Here is a 17,586-nt window from a genome sequence, read left to right on the forward strand (position 1 = left end):
GGCAGAAACGCTAAGAGAAGCTTAGAGGAAGAAACACACAAATCAGCTGCTACTTGCAATCACCCACCAAACCGCTGATGATGGGGGATGAACAGTCGCGAGACGTCGCAAAGTGGAAGTATAAATCTGATAATTGTATGAAAATACTTGAATATAACTTTTTCCCTAGGTAGACCTGTCAATCGATAGCTAAACGTTCCTCTGCAACAAACATCGACTCTTTGCTATGATGTTAGATGATGGGATCTTGTGGAGAGATAATCTTAGATATTCAGAATGTAGGCATGACAAAACAATAGAAACTGAAATCAACTACCCATACTTATGCCACAACCATGCCTGGCCTGGGAGGACCCGGACAGAGAGGATCCAAGTCCAAACAGGTTTGGAGATGACCTGAAGCAGCGGCTGAAAGCGGAGCACCAAAAAGCACCGAGAGGATAATGATTGGAAGTAAAAGGCGATAAAGAAAGCATCAGATGCTGTTGCAAAATGCTAACTCACTGAGCGGTACTCAGACAAGGTCAGCGCAATCCGTCACCGGGTAGGCTGCGTCCGTTACCCGCCGAACCGACTGAGATCGACAAAAAGACCGACGACAATGATCAAGAGCATAGGTTGTTCCTCTTTTTATTAGTTATATGCGTAGAATAAAGTTGTTACCATATATCAGGAATAGGATAGCCTAAAAGAGACAGAAAATCACGCCAAGTTCGTATTTTTTAATAAAGTGTAGAATGAAGTCGTTATTCAGAAGAATAGCCGGAGTGAGAGAGAAAAGATAAACCACGCCACGTATGTCATGAGGTCTACGATGACATCACTGTATAGTGGTCACGTGATTATCCCGGTTAACTCACTTGAAGATTGAGTCTTCAGGGTTATTTTCTTTCAATTTGCGCGTTTAATCATTTAAGTTCTCCGATTTTCAGAGAATAAGTTGGCAGGCCAACAGAGGGCAAACACCTGAATTGACTTTTGGCGCTATTACGGTGTGCAATCCAAACGTTGCTTAAGCAATTGTTATCAGGTGATTGAACGCGTCTTTTTCTTGTTGATAGCTTGGCAGATTGAGAACTTAATGGGCATAATCTAAATCTTAATTCTACTTTCTTCCTTTAGATTGGTGAAGAAAACACAGAATTTTTTGTACATTGTCATGTCTCAACTTGTCGCGTTGTACAATAAGACGATGGGTGGGATTGCTCTGGGGACGCTCAATTTTACATGTACATGGCGAAGAGGAGAACCATGCTATATTCATTTGCATTGTTGTACCACATGGCATAGGGGCACACACAATACGCTTGTAGCTGTTTTCTGAAGGTTCAGGTTGCCTCTATTCTATCACCGCAAATGGCCTACAGTCGCATCTGGAAACGCTTTTTCCACAGGGAGGGGGGGGGGGAAGGGACAACAAATCTCACTTCAAGAGCTTCTTGCAGAACATCGGCCCAAATCTCAATGAAAACACTGATTTAGCAGTCAGCCGTAGTTTGCATTGCCTCAGGGTACTAATGGACAATCAGAATCTTTTGCATAAGACCAAGTACAAGGAATCAGCAAAGCAGATGAAGACGATGCTTAAATCATGGAACAAACACCGCCACACTTACTTCTAAAATCTTATCTGACACTTTTTCCAATTTTTCTCAAAGTTGAACTCATTGATTCACTTTTTTTGTTCTCCCGTCACTCTTCTTGAAAATATAGGCAATTTATCTATCTTTATTTTCGACCATACAGCCGTGCACAGGTATTGCAATTGATCTGGATTATCAGCATTCTGATGCTATCAAAAAGGGCTATGATTTTATAAAATGCATGGTGTTATCTATGTCAAAACCTATTTGGATTTGCAGCATTCGATTACTAACAAAACTCATGGCGTGTGGAGAGGACCTTAACTTTTTTCACAATGCTGTTTCTGTTGTATACCTTTTAAGACCAAGGACTACTCCCGGGTAGCACCGAGGGACTCTAGAGGATTACTACAAACATGGCCTCATAAATTACAGTACTGCAGAATCCTTTCTATCCAGCCTGTCAGACTTTCCCTCTGAGCAGATATTTGACCATGACCGCTTGGTTGAATCTAACACGTTCAAATCATATATTGGAAAAGGATCATATGGCATGGTGTATAATACACATCTGTCAGATGTTCGCACAGTAGCTGTCAAGACGTTTCAAAGTACTGGGCAGTGTAATGCGAAGACGACAAAAAGGCACCTATTGAAAGAAGTTAACATGCTGAGGGTGCATGCCCACTATTTAATATCGTCAAGAAGGATGGGGATGTCACTTTAGAATTCAAGATGTGGTCCTCTGATAAAGACTATATATCTTCACCATTACCAAAAGGCCGTGGCTATTGACACTCCGGGATAATCAATAAGATTCTTTTTTCCTTATTGACCCTCCCGAAGTGGTTATTGAACAATGTTCTCATTTGAATGTTAGCTGATCGGATGGTCCATCGACCAAAGCCGTATGGAAGAGCTAGAAGCGGCGATGAGAAAGATTTGTGTTCTGGCCTTATAGATTTTATATGCCATATTTGTCAGATACTGTCCCATGGCCCACCTTAATCATTTTTTTTTTTTAAATTCATCTATAATTTTTTGCACAGGTATCACAACTGATTGGACCTGTACAAGTCAGGAAGACTTGCGAATCCTGAACATGGCCGAAAGGGTAACAAATTCCCCTCTGCTAGAAGTGTACAGGCACAAGCATGGGCCATGGCTCGAAGATTTGGCAGCCAAACGTGGGGACAGGATGTCCAACTCAGACTAAATCCGGCTTCCAGCCTCCCGGACAATGAACGATGTGTACGTCTTTTTCCAGGGGAAAAAAAGGACGAGGACACCAAGCCACTCAAACGAATCCAATTCTTCAGTCTGGAGAACCTACTGCAGACAAATCAGAATTCCTAAGGTAGGTTAAAGATCAAGTTAAAAAAAAATAAAGCACTTAAATGGAGTAAATATCTTACTCAGTACAATTCAGTAATCCTATACGGTGTCCTTCATGTCAGACAGTCCTATATTTGATACTTCTGTCGAAACCCCTGAATATGATTTACTTTATGGTAAAACACCACAATAACGTGGCCAGTCACAGGCTGTCCTTAACATGTGTCCATAATTTAACACTATAAAGGGCAATATTATCACGTTACAGGCTATTATAGGACTAGCTATCATTTGTCTTGTCCTAATGTGAAGTTTGGACCACAAGAGTATTTTGATTCCTCTGTTGTTATTCTGCAATATTTTTGCTGCAGTAGTAGACGACGCCGTCGCCGTCTATTAGCCTGCCTTTGACTGGTTCATAGGCGAGATCATCTATATACACAATAGATCTGTAAAAGTAATTGAGTGTGATGACAAGAAAATTCAGGGAGGATTATTGATTCTCAAGTTGTCATATCTTCCACCTATGCTTCTCAGCAAACATCGAGTCCTGGCGCACATCCCTGTGACCAAGCGTCAGCAAACCTGCACGCAAAAACATGAGAGGATTGGGAGAGAGAACATGTACGGGCTTTTTGACGATCTGGGAGTTTATATATTCTTTGCTTATCTTTTAACTTCAAATTTATATCACAGTCAACAGCAGTATTTTTTTTAAAATTGTTTTTATTGATTTTCCAATAACAAAAACAGAAAAACAACAGAAAACACACACACACACACATGTATGGCACATAGTCAAATAAACCATCGCAAAAATAACATCATAATCTGTATGAAAACCTTATAGAGCAAATCAACAAGAAATACATAAATATTTAGCTTAACAAAGCTTTTGAATCAAACAAGAAAGAAAGAGGTAACAAGTTACCTTCAAAATAACATTGCTTGTGGTAACAGACTCAATCAAATAAAGATAACATTGATCCTTAATCAAATCAAATATTTCCTAAGAAAACTCATAACAAATAAAGGATCACAACAAAGGAAAAACATGATAACTTGGTGGCTGTTTGACAATCTTAAAACTAACTATGCAAAGTTTCCAAGATAAAATTTACCCCATTTTCCTATATGTTTCTGTGTATTCCCCCCTCTCTTTGCTATTATGTATTCTAACTTACAGACATCGGCAACAAAGGAGATAAAGGAAGACAATCTTAGTACAGAATGACGGTTTCTAAAGATGTAGATTTTACCTAACACAATGAACAAATTGGATAGGACTGTACAGTGTTTACTCAAATTACCAAAAATTATACTAAATGTTGTCATGTTTAGATAGGTTCCCATATGATTAACAAACCAGTTGCTTACTTGAGTCCAAAAGGCTGATACAATATGACAGTCAGAGAACAGGTGTATAACCGTTTCTTCCTCTTCTTTACACAAACTACAAAGCGGTGAGTCTACTAATCCCCATGTATTGAATTTGAATAATAATTTATATTGAAATATACGAGTCTTCGAATCTATACTTATCTTACATATTAAGTTATACACCTGTTGCCAGGGTATTGGGGTGTTAAAATAGTCTTCCCATGAATACTGGATGTTAAAAGAAGGTTCCCATAATTAAGCTTCGGACATGAAAAAGAAATAAAGGGCCTTATTAACCTTTCTGTTTTTAAGCCATTTTATATTTCTACAGACAGGGATACAGACCTGTAGATTTGGGGACTCTTGTCTAAGTAAGTTTTTCCACTGAGAAGTGATGGCCGAGATTAATTGATCATATTGTAATGCGGAACAAACATCATCTCCAAATTTAAACACAAAATTTTCAAAAGATAAAGTTCTATTTGCTGAGTCTAAAATATCATTGATGAAGAATACTCCCCTATTATGAAATATGACGACTTCCTGGCTCAGCATTCCCGGGAGAGTCCTGCGTGCTCACCGGCACACGTAGTCATGCCGATCGACGGGGAAAGAGCACGCGGCTTTGTATTCCAAGAAACCTTGACGTCTGCAAAGTGCGGCTCTAGGCTGGGTCCTGTCAAGGTGTATGAAGAGAGCGAACGTCTCCCTGGAAAAACCAGAGGGCCAAAGCCCGCAAAAACAAACGTCCAGTTTGCCGTGGCCTTGACAAAGATCGGTTTTGGAATAACGGCCACTAAGACCCTGATTAGCGGCATGGATGCACACACGCCCAGTCTATCGTCTATGCACAACCTTCACACGGCCGTGTGTAATTCCATAGGGGGAATACTCGAGAGCTCTCTGGCACAAAATCGCGGAAAGTACAGGCATGCAATGCAGCTCAGAGGCAAGAGGGTCGAACCGGGACAGCCATTTGAAGCCACTGCGGCAGCCGATGGGTGTTACAACAACCCCAGTTTCTACGGCGTGTCGCAGCGAGCGACACAGGCTGCGCTACCCGTCATCGAAACAAGAACGCCTGATCAAATGCTGATTGGGTGGGGATTTTCAAACAAACTATGCAAGAAGGGGGAGTCGTTAAGAGCCCAGGGAGTAGAAAACCCCTGTCCTGGCCATGAGGGACACTGCTCCGCAAATTTCGACGCTGCCGAACCTATCGGCAACGCCAAAAAGGAGCTGGGCGGAAAGGTAGCGTGGGACATGCTTGGCGAGGAACCTCTTGTGCTCTCTGGCCTTTTGCTAGATAACGACGACAAAGTAATCCAGGGAGCACAAGAGACCTACGACACCCTTAAATAGACGTACCATGCATTTAAAGGGGTATGGGACGAGGAGGACGCCAATCCCCGAGATCCAAACGACGCGGCGACGTCTTCGTCCTCCGCACGCGGACAAGGGGAAGAGGAAGAACACCGCGTCTTTGGAGGAGACGTCATTTGGGAGAAAGGAATGACGATTGAAGAGGAAGACTGCACGGTACACGTTTCGCGTGGCCTGAGAAAGCAAGTCTTTAAACTCAAACTCAGCCCACAGATCATTTTGGGGAAGACCATCCCTCCCACTTGTAAGGCGACGGGCGTCTCCACTAAGAAGACGAAGTAAAAGATTCTGCCACGTCTTAGGCTATGCCTTGTCGCGCCGCTGCCAGGCAGAACTAGCCGCGACAAGACGTAACCACCCCAAAGACCATGCCAAGTTCTCCCATGCTGTCTCTGTAGCAAAACATAACATCCTAGACTGCTTCAGTGGAAATCACAGCAAGTGCACGGAACTTTCTTCGGTGTGTAAGGCACGCTCAAATGACCCGACCTATCGGCCAAACCATCTTCCCTGGCGGCACATGACTGCCGATGACAGGGCGGCGCTGATGAAGGCTATTGATTACAAGTTGTCAAGGGAAATGGTTGAGAGGCAACGCAATCTCCGCTCAAACAACAAGTGCGAGGCCACACACCTAGTCCTCCTAAAATCGCTGCCCAAGTCCGACACCAACGGCCTGTGTACGTCCGACCTCGCGCGCGGCTGACGAACTTTGCCTGCTAATTTCTTCAAATATAAACACGCTTTCATCAGTTTGACGCTTGAGATAGGTTGGGCTAGCTAAAAGGGATTTTCCACCGATATACACACACGTTCATGCAGCCGTTCATTTTTTGGGACACGGACTCTTTTAGGATACCCACTCGGAGTAATACAGAAATGAGACCTCAAAGCTGTCCGTACCAACGACAAGGGCTGGATCACCGAGGGAGTGAAAAAAAGCCATCGAAAATAGACAGACAGAATTCCGTCGACATGGAAAGTCGCCAAAGTGGAAAACCCTCAGGAACAAAGTGAGCACCAAAGTAGTATACAGGGTAGGATAGATCAATCTATGCAAATGTTTTCATGAGATGTAAAATTATTCATTAGATGTAAATTTATGTTGAGTTATTAATTTATATATTTCGAAGGTAAGTCGTCGTTCTTTATACGATCTTTTCCACCGAGTTAAGTATTTTAGACGTTAGTATCTACCCGATTTTACAGCTTCCGCCCTCCCGCTACCCTAAGCACTGTTTTCTTTTCTTCTTCACATTACCAACTTGTATAGAATTACTTTCATTGTTTTGTTTTTGTTTACTTACCGCCGTACGTGTTTTAGAAAGAAAGAAATTCTTATCGCTTAACCTAAAAACGCGCGCTAATCTCTATGAACAAGTTACAATGTACAGAAAAACGTCCCCGGTCCGTTCTATTGTTTCCTTCGTCGGGTTTTGTGCATACGAACTCTCAGGGATACCCCTCTGGGGACAAAAGATGCCCTGCACTGCAACTTTTTCATAGACCTCCCCGCATATTGTATTGAAAGACGCGGGTTATTTTCTCTAACTCTCACGTTAGCAAAACCTATCATCATAAGTCTTGTATAGACTAACCTTTGATTTTTTTCTTCTTTTGTCTATCATAATACCTTTTTATAAAACACTTATCGCTAAACCTTAATTAAACACGCACTCATCTCTATGAAAAGGTTACAGCATTACGAAAACGCAGCGGTCCATTCTATTGTTTCCTTCGTCGGGTTCCTTCAAGATGTGTAGATGTTCGTGGACGTTCAAGGAACAAGTAGACAGTCAGTGGAAGGCTTACGTCACCCACCTGTGGATGCTTTGTACAAGTACTGTACAATTGTTATTGCGTTTGTTTATATCTGTATCTATAAATCACGTGTCTATTTTACTTCCTACATATATCTATCTTTTCTTCTATTGACTTATCTATTCATTTTCAGACAGGGAACCCGCACACGTCAAGGAGGCGCTCCTTCCCTTGACAACGAATGAAGACCCGTATGTTCGCGAAAAAAACAAGAGTGTGTATGACTCTATACACTTTCATGACGAAGGTATGTACCTTTCAGATGTTCTTTATATCCTTATCTAAATTTAACACAAATCCTTCCTAAATATAGATGCTAACGCCTTACGACTCACGCAGAGCTTGCGACTTGTAAGTCTGTGTCTGTTTGTTTTCTGTGTGTACTATCAACCATTGTTTTTATCATCATTTTTCAATTTTTACTGTAATTGTTTTCCCTGAACCCTTACATCCTTTATTCATTTTTTTCTTCTTCCTCAGATATGGAGACGGGTACGTTAGCGGTCACTGGCCTCGACAACCCGCCGGTGCCCATGAACCGCTCCAATTCCCCTGGGATGACACCTTTCCGCCGTCCCTACCCACATCTTTCACCCGAGACAGTGGCATCTTACATGGATTCTGCCACCTGGCCTCGTCCTTCACACCAACCGGAAGATGATGATGCTAGTTCAATCATAACCATTAATTCGTCATCTTCCGACAGTGATTCTGAGGGGTTTGTCACCACGAGTGCGGCCCCGGACTACTTCGGACATTCTTGATCTTGATTTAGTACTAGGAAACATACTAATATTAAAACTTATAAAAAAACAACTTTATTGTGGTGTTGTCATTGTTATTGCTCTTTTGAAAACCTTTATTATAAAAAGATAAAAATTAATAAATAGATAAATAATCTTAACAGGTGCCGTGAAGCATAAGCAGTTAGGTAAGTGGGAGCTTGCGAATACACTAAAGGAGGAGCTGCTGCAGCAGCGGGGGATGATGAAGACGACGCCTTCACAGAACCAACGTACGAAGATGTCAAGAAGGCACTCACAGAACACATTTAACCACAAAAGAACGTTGTGTATGACACAAATACATTCAGAAGTGCAAAGCAAGAAGCGCAAGAAACGGTCGACCAGTATTGTACTCGATTGAGAGGTCTAGCTAAAACATGTGAGTTTCACAGTGTGGAGAGAGAAATCCTCATGCAAATTATTTTGAACTGCAACAGCTCCAAACTACGTCGCAGGGCATTGCAAAATAAGGAGCTAACCCTAGAAGGCCTGTTAAAACTGGCACGATCACTAGAAATCGCGGACAAGCAAGCCTTGGTGATTGAGAAAACTAGCTATACTAACTCAGCTAGCGTTAACTATGCCAGGCAGAAGAGTCAGTCAACCAAGTCTAGACCCAGTCCAGTTCCAAGAAACCAGAACCGTTCCGCCACCCCGACAGCCGAAGTCAACCCAGCCATTCCCGGGAACGTCCCCACTATTCCGGCGGCACCTCTTGCAGGCATCGAGGACGTTGCGCGCAAGTCCCGCTTCCCCCCGCCACTGGCATCGACAAGGCCATTTCTAACAGCCCGACTTCTCAGAACCATGCCCATGGTGCCACAGCCGACCTGGGGCCAGGAGATATAACATTGCAACAGCTGAGGGACAACGCGTCTCTGCCAAGAAGTTATTGGGGAGTTTGTTGACGTGACGGATTTTCAGCCCAATGCCAGGTCTCCCTGCCCAAGGCCTTCGGTGTTGGACGAAGAACAATCAGACCACTTCGAGGCGGCGGGAAACTATTTCCTACCAAGCGGGAGCCTGCCCGTCCAAAGAAGAAGCATGACCTTATTACAGTACCTTCGTTTTCTGAGGCTGAAATTTAAACGTGTGTATCTATGTCCAATGTAGCGTCGGTTGAGTCAGCATGGGGTGATGAAAAATGTCAATAGAACAAGCACAGCTCAGGAAATAAGGCTAAGTCCTGAAGTTTATCTTGATACTATCTTGTTACAAATAATATTGACAGTGATGAAGGAGGTCGATGAGGCTGCAGGAGGAGTGTGGTTCGTCATTAACAGATTGTCAAAGTCTTCTCGTCCAAGCAGGGCCACACATGAGGTTGTCTTGCCAAGTTTTTCACAGGACAAGAATGTATGCCCTGTTTGTTACCTAAGAGAGTACATTGCTAGAACGAAGAATTTCCGTTTGTACGACACCATGGTGGAACCACACTAGGCTGTGACGTCGTCGATCATTGCTAGATGGCTACAAATGGTGCTTCAGGAAGCAGGCATCGATACGGCCGAGTCCAAGGGTCATTCCATGAGAAGGGCATCAGTGTCTGTGCCAGACCTGAACATCTCACCTCACCCGTCAACTTCACGTCAGTCGACCTCAGCAGGCCCGTCGACCTCCATACGACCCTCAACCTCACGCCTTCTAAGCTCCACACACCTGCCGAGCTCCACACGCCTACCGAGCTCCACACGCCTACCGAGCTCCACACGCCTACCAAACTCCACACGCCTGCCGACCTCCACACGCCTGCCGACCTCCACACGCCTGCCGACCTCCACACTTCAGCCGACTTCCACGGAAACTGGTGCATCCACTTCCACGGGTGCTTCCATCTCCACCGCCGTTTCCGCGGACGACAGTCATACAACCTCCACGGGTGCGCACCTGTGTACCCCTACAGATATGGACCCCACCATTTTCCAGCATGGTAGCACCTTATTGGCCAGGGGCTGCCCAGCTTAAAGCGGGCGGTAGCTGACTGGTGGGACTGTGAAGGTCCCTCCCACTGTCGAAGGCAACCCGTAGCGCCTGGACCATACGCCAATTAGTCCTGGCTTATCACTCGTAACTGCTGCCTCCCGTGTTGTTTCTGCCACTAAGACAGCGGCACTGGAGTGACCTCTCCAGTATGCGAGCCTGGGCGGTCTATGGAGGTCCTGGGCTGCCCAGTCGTCAGGACCCCCTCTCGGCCTTGCTGGTGTAGACCAAAGGAAAGCAGAGCGATACGTTTGGCATCAGTTTGGCTGCAGGAGCTGCCGGAATGAAGTCTATGTTAACACCCAACCGCCTAAGGGGCCCCACTCCTGATTTTCCATCTTGGTTTACTCCCATAGCCTTGTCCAAGGACTGGATATAGCCGCAAGGCAGCGGAGGTTTTTGAATCAGGGTTTTCCTTCCCCTAGACGAACTGCCGTCCAAGGCTGTCGAGCTCCGTCTACCCGTGAGCACGCTGTGCAGCAATTGGTCTCCCGCGGGGGATTAACAGGGGGCACCACGTGAAAGTTTGCTACTTGCCCCGCATCAGTAGCCAGTGTACATTTACATGTAACTAGTATATGCATCATAGTTGATGGTTAAAGTAGTTAACATTTCCTTGTCCAGTGTACCCTTTTATAGACTTATTTTTCACAGCCATGGCATCAAGCATTGGTCAACACAGAAGAATAGAGCCATATTAGAGCTTTAATACGAGAACTTATTGCTACAAGTGAAAATACATAAAAGTTACTCAAAGTTCTGGCAAGTGAAAAATTGGTACGGGCAAGTAAATTTTTGTATGTGCCTGTACAATAACAAGTGAGGGAGTGACAACTTAAGGCCATGTTGGCCTGCCCACGATTGCTAAGTTTCTGAATAAACTGGACACAGTGTTGAAAACTATGGCACAGAGACATTCACCCTGATGCTGCCCCATCTTTGCCAAATGTGCTCTGCATGTGCCTATGCACGCAACAGTGTGAAAATCGCCTGAAGTCAAACTCCTGCCTCATGCAGAGTTTGCTTGCATTAACCGCTGACGTTCCTCTGTCGGCAGCCAGTTCTAGTAGCACGTCTGAGCTAGGATCCGGCACTAGTAGCACGTTTGAGTCAATATACAACACATCTGTTTCTCCACCCACTACTTACAACACATTTGTATCACTGAATATTGACGACCATGTTCTAGTAAGGTTCGGCACTCTTAAGCTGCCAACTGAAGTTGTACGCGGGGAGGTAGACTTGCTGTTAGGTACTTTGAAGTTCAAGTACTAGATTGTGTGCTGTACAAGATCACGAGTATGAGGTTTTGCGAGACGATGTGATCAGAAATATTTCAGCACCTACAATCATGCTACGTGGCACTCGTGTTTAATATCAGTTAATAGTTAAAGCATATTTGTAACTAGACTGCCTCGGAGAGGGACTTAAATACGTTTCTCAAAGAACTACTCCTCCCCTTGTCCTTAGAGCCTGCGACATTGTTGGTGGGGACAAAAAAACGGGGCATATGATAAAACGGCCACAATCTTCCCCACCAACTTCTGCTTGGAGAGTACCACATTCCTCCTGACAGAGCAAGTAGATGCAGAAGGGAATCCCATTCCTATAGAGAAGTGGAAATATGTATGGAGCAGTGGCCTGACGAAACTAGAGATGTACAACCCAGCCCTACCCAACATGCCATGAGGGAGATGTATGACGAAGCAAGCAGGATACTCACAGAAAGGACACTTATGGCCTCACTGGCTCTGGGAGGTACATTTAATATCCATTCACTTACGAAGAAACATTGACAGATACATGTACAAAATTGTCCTCACTAGTACTTAATTTCCATTATTAATAATGTTTTTATTACACCCTCATATTAGCTGATGTAGCTTTGGTGAATGCACAAATGTCTGCCACCATATCATGGTACTGAGGACTTCATGCATAAACAATGTGGAACTTTTATCATCGATTAATGATACATGATGGACAGTGATTGCAGTAAGACAAATTGCTCCTTTCTATCTTCTATACACAAGTATGATTTATTCTTTTTCCAGGAAGTCTGCTATTTGCAGCATGCCCGCATAGGGTTGTCTATGCTGTAAAGTTTCTACTGAGATAAGAAAGCCCTGGAGATTTTGCGGATACTACATGGTGGGCGTCAAACTGACCCAACCCCACAGAACATACAGGAAGTGAAAGGTGTCACATTCAGAAAGGAGATGCCCTGTCTTGAGGTTAGAAATTCTTCATGTACATGTACATCCGAAACCACAGACACACATCCGGCCACTGGAACCACCAAAGCATAATGCCTGTTCGATTGGTTGCACCACAACAACTCTTCACAGGAAAGAGAATTTCTGAGGCAGGCATCACCTTCCGCACCAGTTTCTCTGGCCTGGTTCCCAGCGTTTAGTTCCTGCCTGCATAGCAATGAGGCACAGCTATGGCCCGCCCCCGTGCACCCCAGGGATGGGGATATCACGTGACGTGCCATGGTAACCAAAACGGCCGCCAGGCTAGCAACCACAGTCCTCCTGAGGAACTGACTGTTGCTATGCACTTTCGTAAGATTTATTTGTAGTAAGTTTTTTGTAAACACTTAGTTTTATTACTTGTAATTTTATGGTTCCATGTATAGAAGCGATTGTTCATGCAATTCAGCCTACTGGCTGCGAAATGTTTTTAAAATGCTGTTGTGCAAAAATAAACCATTCATGCATTCACTTGCCCCCAAAGTGATCAATCACACCAACAACCATGTCAAGCATGAATGTACGTACTTCCCTCTGTGTGGGGAACATGGGTTGGGTCTTCCTAGTGGGAATTGCCACCAGAAATGCGATTCACTTCTGGTGTGGTGGGAAGGGGAGTTTTGTCTGGGTAATACAATGTCAGTTCTTTAATCTAAATTTTCCTTTTCCAAGAGTTTTCCCAGCAACATGGTTTAATTTCTTAGTTAGTGTACATGTTTTGTCATTATTAAGTCAGGTTAAAAGTTGTTCATAGGAAGCATTTTTGTGTAAGAGACCAAGGAAACTGGCATACCAGAGCCCTATATCCTGTCTCAATTTCTAGGTTATGGACCACATGGAAGCAAGAAGTGGGTTTTATTTGTGTCCTTATGCCTAAATATTCTTTTTAGCAAGAAGTGACCTAAATCGTGGGTTGTGTTTGTGTCCTTGGGCATAAATAAATATTATTTTGTTTAAGTTACATGATTTCTTTCGTGAAAATGTCAGACTAAAGGACCACACACTATATAATCTAACTGTTGCTGAAGTTTTGCACAAAGTCTGATCGGGACTTCAGCAACCAACATGCAGAACACACCTGCCATAATTCCAGTGGTAGTGCAGACAGTTCGTGTTCTCCAAACACCGGTTTTAAACCAAGTACAAATACCACCTATTCCTATGGTGGTTCCTACCCACTCTCAACAAACCATCACAGCCCAGACCCCCCCCCCCCCCCCCCTGCACAATCAAATGCAGGAGTTGTTTCCATAGATAGACACAAATAAATCTGGACCACTTAGTGTCTCAGAGCACGATGCTGCAACAAAACTTGTTAAACGTATGCTGGCTGAGTCGGAGGACAGCAGAACAATCAAGTTGAAGACTGGTGGCCAGGTAAGAGCATATTTTATTTATAATGAAAAATATGATGAAAGAAACAAACTAACTAGTGTAACATCAAAGACAATAACAGAAGTGTCGTATTTACAGATGGCAGTGTTTGCTAGGCCTTGTACAATGTTAGCAAGTTTCTTACATTTCTTACATAATAGATGTACCAAAAACAACATGAAAGTCAATTTGTTTGTTTTTTAATTCGGACTTGTTATTGTCCTTTAGCCACTGGCTTTCATGAAGGTAGTCCAACCAAGGAAGAAAACCGGAGAAGTCAGTGAAACAACATCCAGGAATCGGATCCGCGCAATGGATGGGTTCCATGGTTTCTCAGTCGCGTCGCCTCAGAAGACCAGTTCAAGGATGAGATGAAGTCACTTCCGAAGGAACAACTTCAGGGTCTCTTCCAGGAGCTGGGTCTGGACCGAGTCCGTATCCCCCCTGGTCACCTGTTAGCGGCACAGATAGACTGTGGAATTAATTTGTTTCTTTTCTATATAGAGAAAGCTATACAAGCCCTAATGGCCCACTTCAGGGAGACCTTCCCCACCCACAGCATCCCCATTGAGATGTACATGCTGGGGGACCATGTTGTGGAATGGGCCAGAAAATGGACAAGCTTGTGTTGGGGGACCAGCAACACCTCGGAGAGCCACAACAGCAGCTTTAGCACACGCAAGATATGCATGATACGACGTTGGACATCAACGACCTATGACCACTCGGGAGGGGAAGTGACACTGACGGTCTTCTGATGTTCCAGGGGCTCAAAAGCCCTTGAATCATTCCACCTGCACCAGAACAGATTCATTGCAGGTGGATGTTTCTTTGTGTTTTTTTTTGGGGGGGGGGGGGGGGGTTCTTGCGTTTCAGAGTGGTTATTTCATTTTTTTTAACTTGTGGAATATGTACCGATGTCAAATATCCTTTAGTTGACATTGTGGATTTATGTTTTCAAACTGTTACAGGTAACAGGGCAATTGACTTACTTTTCAAGCTTATCTGCTTGAAGGTCTGAATCGCTGGAAGATACTAGTAGAGCAGCAGCAGCTGTGTGTGATGGGGTGGAACACCATGTCTACAACAGGGGGATGTGTGAAGCTTTGAACCGGCTCAGCTCAAATGTTCTCGGCAGACAACAACTACATCCATTGCGACAGAAGGGAAATATACAGTTATTTCTGTTTTATAGGTTCAGCTCTTCCTTTATGATGAGTTATTATGAGCTCTTCCTTTGCTGTCATCACACGTACAGCGTCCTAGTAAACCACGTGGCCATGGAATGCACTGAGCATTGGGACTGTTTGTTTAACGGGGTCGGCATGCCACCGACAGGAAGTTGAGACCATGCGGACCACCTCATCGAACAGGTAAGGCTTAAGTCTGATCATAAGAATTGCATTTTGAATAGTGGCGTATAATGTAAATCACTATCCATGTCTTTTCGGGTATAAATGACGCTGAAGAACAGCTATACATATGTAATTTCTAGGATATGTCTGGTGTGTATGACTGTTTCAGACTACTGGTGGATGCGTAACATTAAGTTAACAGGGAAAACATCTTTGCTGTTTATCTTGCAACAGTATTTCGCTGATGGCATTAACAACGTGGGTGCAGCACAAATGTTTCGTCTTCGCGTACAACAAGGAAGACATGGACAGATTTCTCAATGCCATTGGGGCGGGTTCACCAACCAGGTACGCTGTCTAACGAACTTGGACTTAATGGAGTCCCATGTGTCCAATGACGTACTGAAACAATACGTACGCAGAGCGACTGCTGGTGCGCAAGAGACGTTCGCCAGGGTCGAGTTTGCGATCAACACACTGAAGGGTCCTGCCGTATTGGATATGACAACCAGATCCATCCGTTCAAAGGACAGACCATATTGACATGGTCTGGGCGGCCCAGCAGAAATACATCGAGTGTATACAACATCCCCTCGACATGCCGATGTACAGCATCACTGTAAGTATACTACAAAGTATTGCCACAGGCTCCCATACTTAACTCTTCAGGTGTACCTTTTAAGCGGAATCGCAAGGTGGAAAGCAAACAGAAAGGCCAACTCTATGCTTGGGCAGAAGGGACTTAAGAACACAGTATACACCAACCCTCTAATCCAACGTTTAAACGAGAGAGGAAAGCGACAATCACACAGGCTGCTAGGAAGGTGCCAAGTGTCTTGGCTCGAGAAGACGCAAGAACTACAGGGGATGAACACTATGAACATAAACGATATCCCCGGATGGACGCACAATGGTCCAGTTAGGCCTCATAAGTCCCAGACTTTTTTCGAATTCGAGTCATGTTCTATCACGTTCGATCAGACATGACATAACTGAAATGTCCACTTCAGTGCAGTGCGATTCTTGAGTTGGACACAGGAACTAAGGGGACAAGAGCATCATGATTATTTGTGGCCTTGAAATCCAGCAAACCCATCTAACTAAGCCGAACAAGCCCCCACTGTACCAAAGGCACAGTCCCCGAAGTCTGGGTTTCCAAGAGGCTTGACAGCTGTTCTACTTGAGTTATAGGCCTGACTAACGCACCCTGAGTAAGCTGGATGTTCTGCCATTGCCAATAGGTTTATACTGTATACGTTGTGTGAGGTGGATTCGTTGGAGCAGCTACTGTTGTTCACGGAACTGGTCATGTTGCAACTCGATGTAGATCATATTGACGAGATTTGCAACACTTGCAGGCGGGCCACCAGACCCATACTGAACAACGTCATTATCCGGATTGACCTGTGTGTGAAAATAATACACATTTTAGTTACTGTGCAACAAGTTGCACAACATTCGAAAATCTTACTGTGTAGCGAACGAATATGCTGGCCGCATCTATGTAGCAGACAAGACTTGATCAAGATATTTGAGAAAGAGCACATGGGCGCGACACCCCAACCGGGTTTTGCCCAGTACTTTATATAGATAAATTACGGGTACCTTACAGGCGTACGGGGCTTGAGTTAACACCAAAATTCTAAGTACATTTTCTGGCACTGTTCTGTTATGCAAACCCCCTTGATGTAAATAACGTTAAGGTGTTTTGCATATTGGATACAAAGAATGCGTTTGTCCCGGCCACGCCGCCCCGGTCCTTTGTTCTCTGACAACGAGACTCGGTAACAGGAACCAACGTATGAACGCAAGAAAATTACAAAAACTTTTCTACGGCCTCAAATTTTCACACAAAAATCAAGACACGCCGGCACCGGCGACAATGTCGGTCAAAAACATTCTTCCCGGCACTTTTACCGCCAGAAAATTTTCCCCTCAAACGGCCGCCATGACCATCACGAAAAAACGATAAACAACGTCGGAATTATTGTTTTTACCTCACCGACAACAACTTGAACCTCAAGTGTACTAACTCATCACCGAGGCAACAACATCACAAGATACGTGTAAACGTTTTAGAGGCAAAAAGAAGACAACACCCACCTTCCCCTAACAATGGCCGCCCTGCACTGATCACAGCTCCGCACAGGACGGAGGGCAAGCACTTTTCTTATATCAATGCGCTTTGACGTCTGGAATGCCGTATAACTCCAAAAGAACGACAAAATTGTCACTTTCTTCGCCCAAAATTGAAAACATAATAGTTTAAATTTGCAAAGTTTGTCCCTTTGTCAAATAGTTATGGTGAATAGTGGATCAGACGTCCCCATTTTGG

At 44.2% G+C, this 17,586-nt stretch overlaps 3 long non-coding RNA genes across 4 annotated transcripts in view; all 3 read right to left on the minus strand.

Moving 5' to 3' along the window:
- LOC136445955 (uncharacterized) overlaps nt 1–17,586 on the minus strand; it is a 492,269-nt gene that overhangs the window by 451,485 nt on the left and 23,198 nt on the right. The gene's annotated exons all lie outside the window — the stretch shown is intronic.
- LOC136446200 (uncharacterized) lies at nt 13,895–16,115 on the minus strand. The gene is made up of 2 exons (XR_010757525.1): nt 14,889–16,115; nt 13,895–14,348 (listed from the first exon to the last, which is right to left on the minus strand). It is a non-coding gene; the product is annotated as an uncharacterized lncRNA (long non-coding RNA).
- On the minus strand, nt 16,222–17,500 carry LOC136446201 (uncharacterized). Its single transcript, XR_010757526.1, has 2 exons — nt 17,355–17,500; nt 16,222–16,655 (listed from the first exon to the last, which is right to left on the minus strand). It is a non-coding gene; the product is annotated as an uncharacterized lncRNA (long non-coding RNA).

This window comes from Branchiostoma lanceolatum, chromosome 12, assembly GCF_035083965.1.
Source record: "Branchiostoma lanceolatum isolate klBraLanc5 chromosome 12, klBraLanc5.hap2, whole genome shotgun sequence".
In the NCBI taxonomy this organism is placed as follows: Eukaryota; Metazoa; Chordata; class Leptocardii; order Amphioxiformes; family Branchiostomatidae; genus Branchiostoma; species Branchiostoma lanceolatum.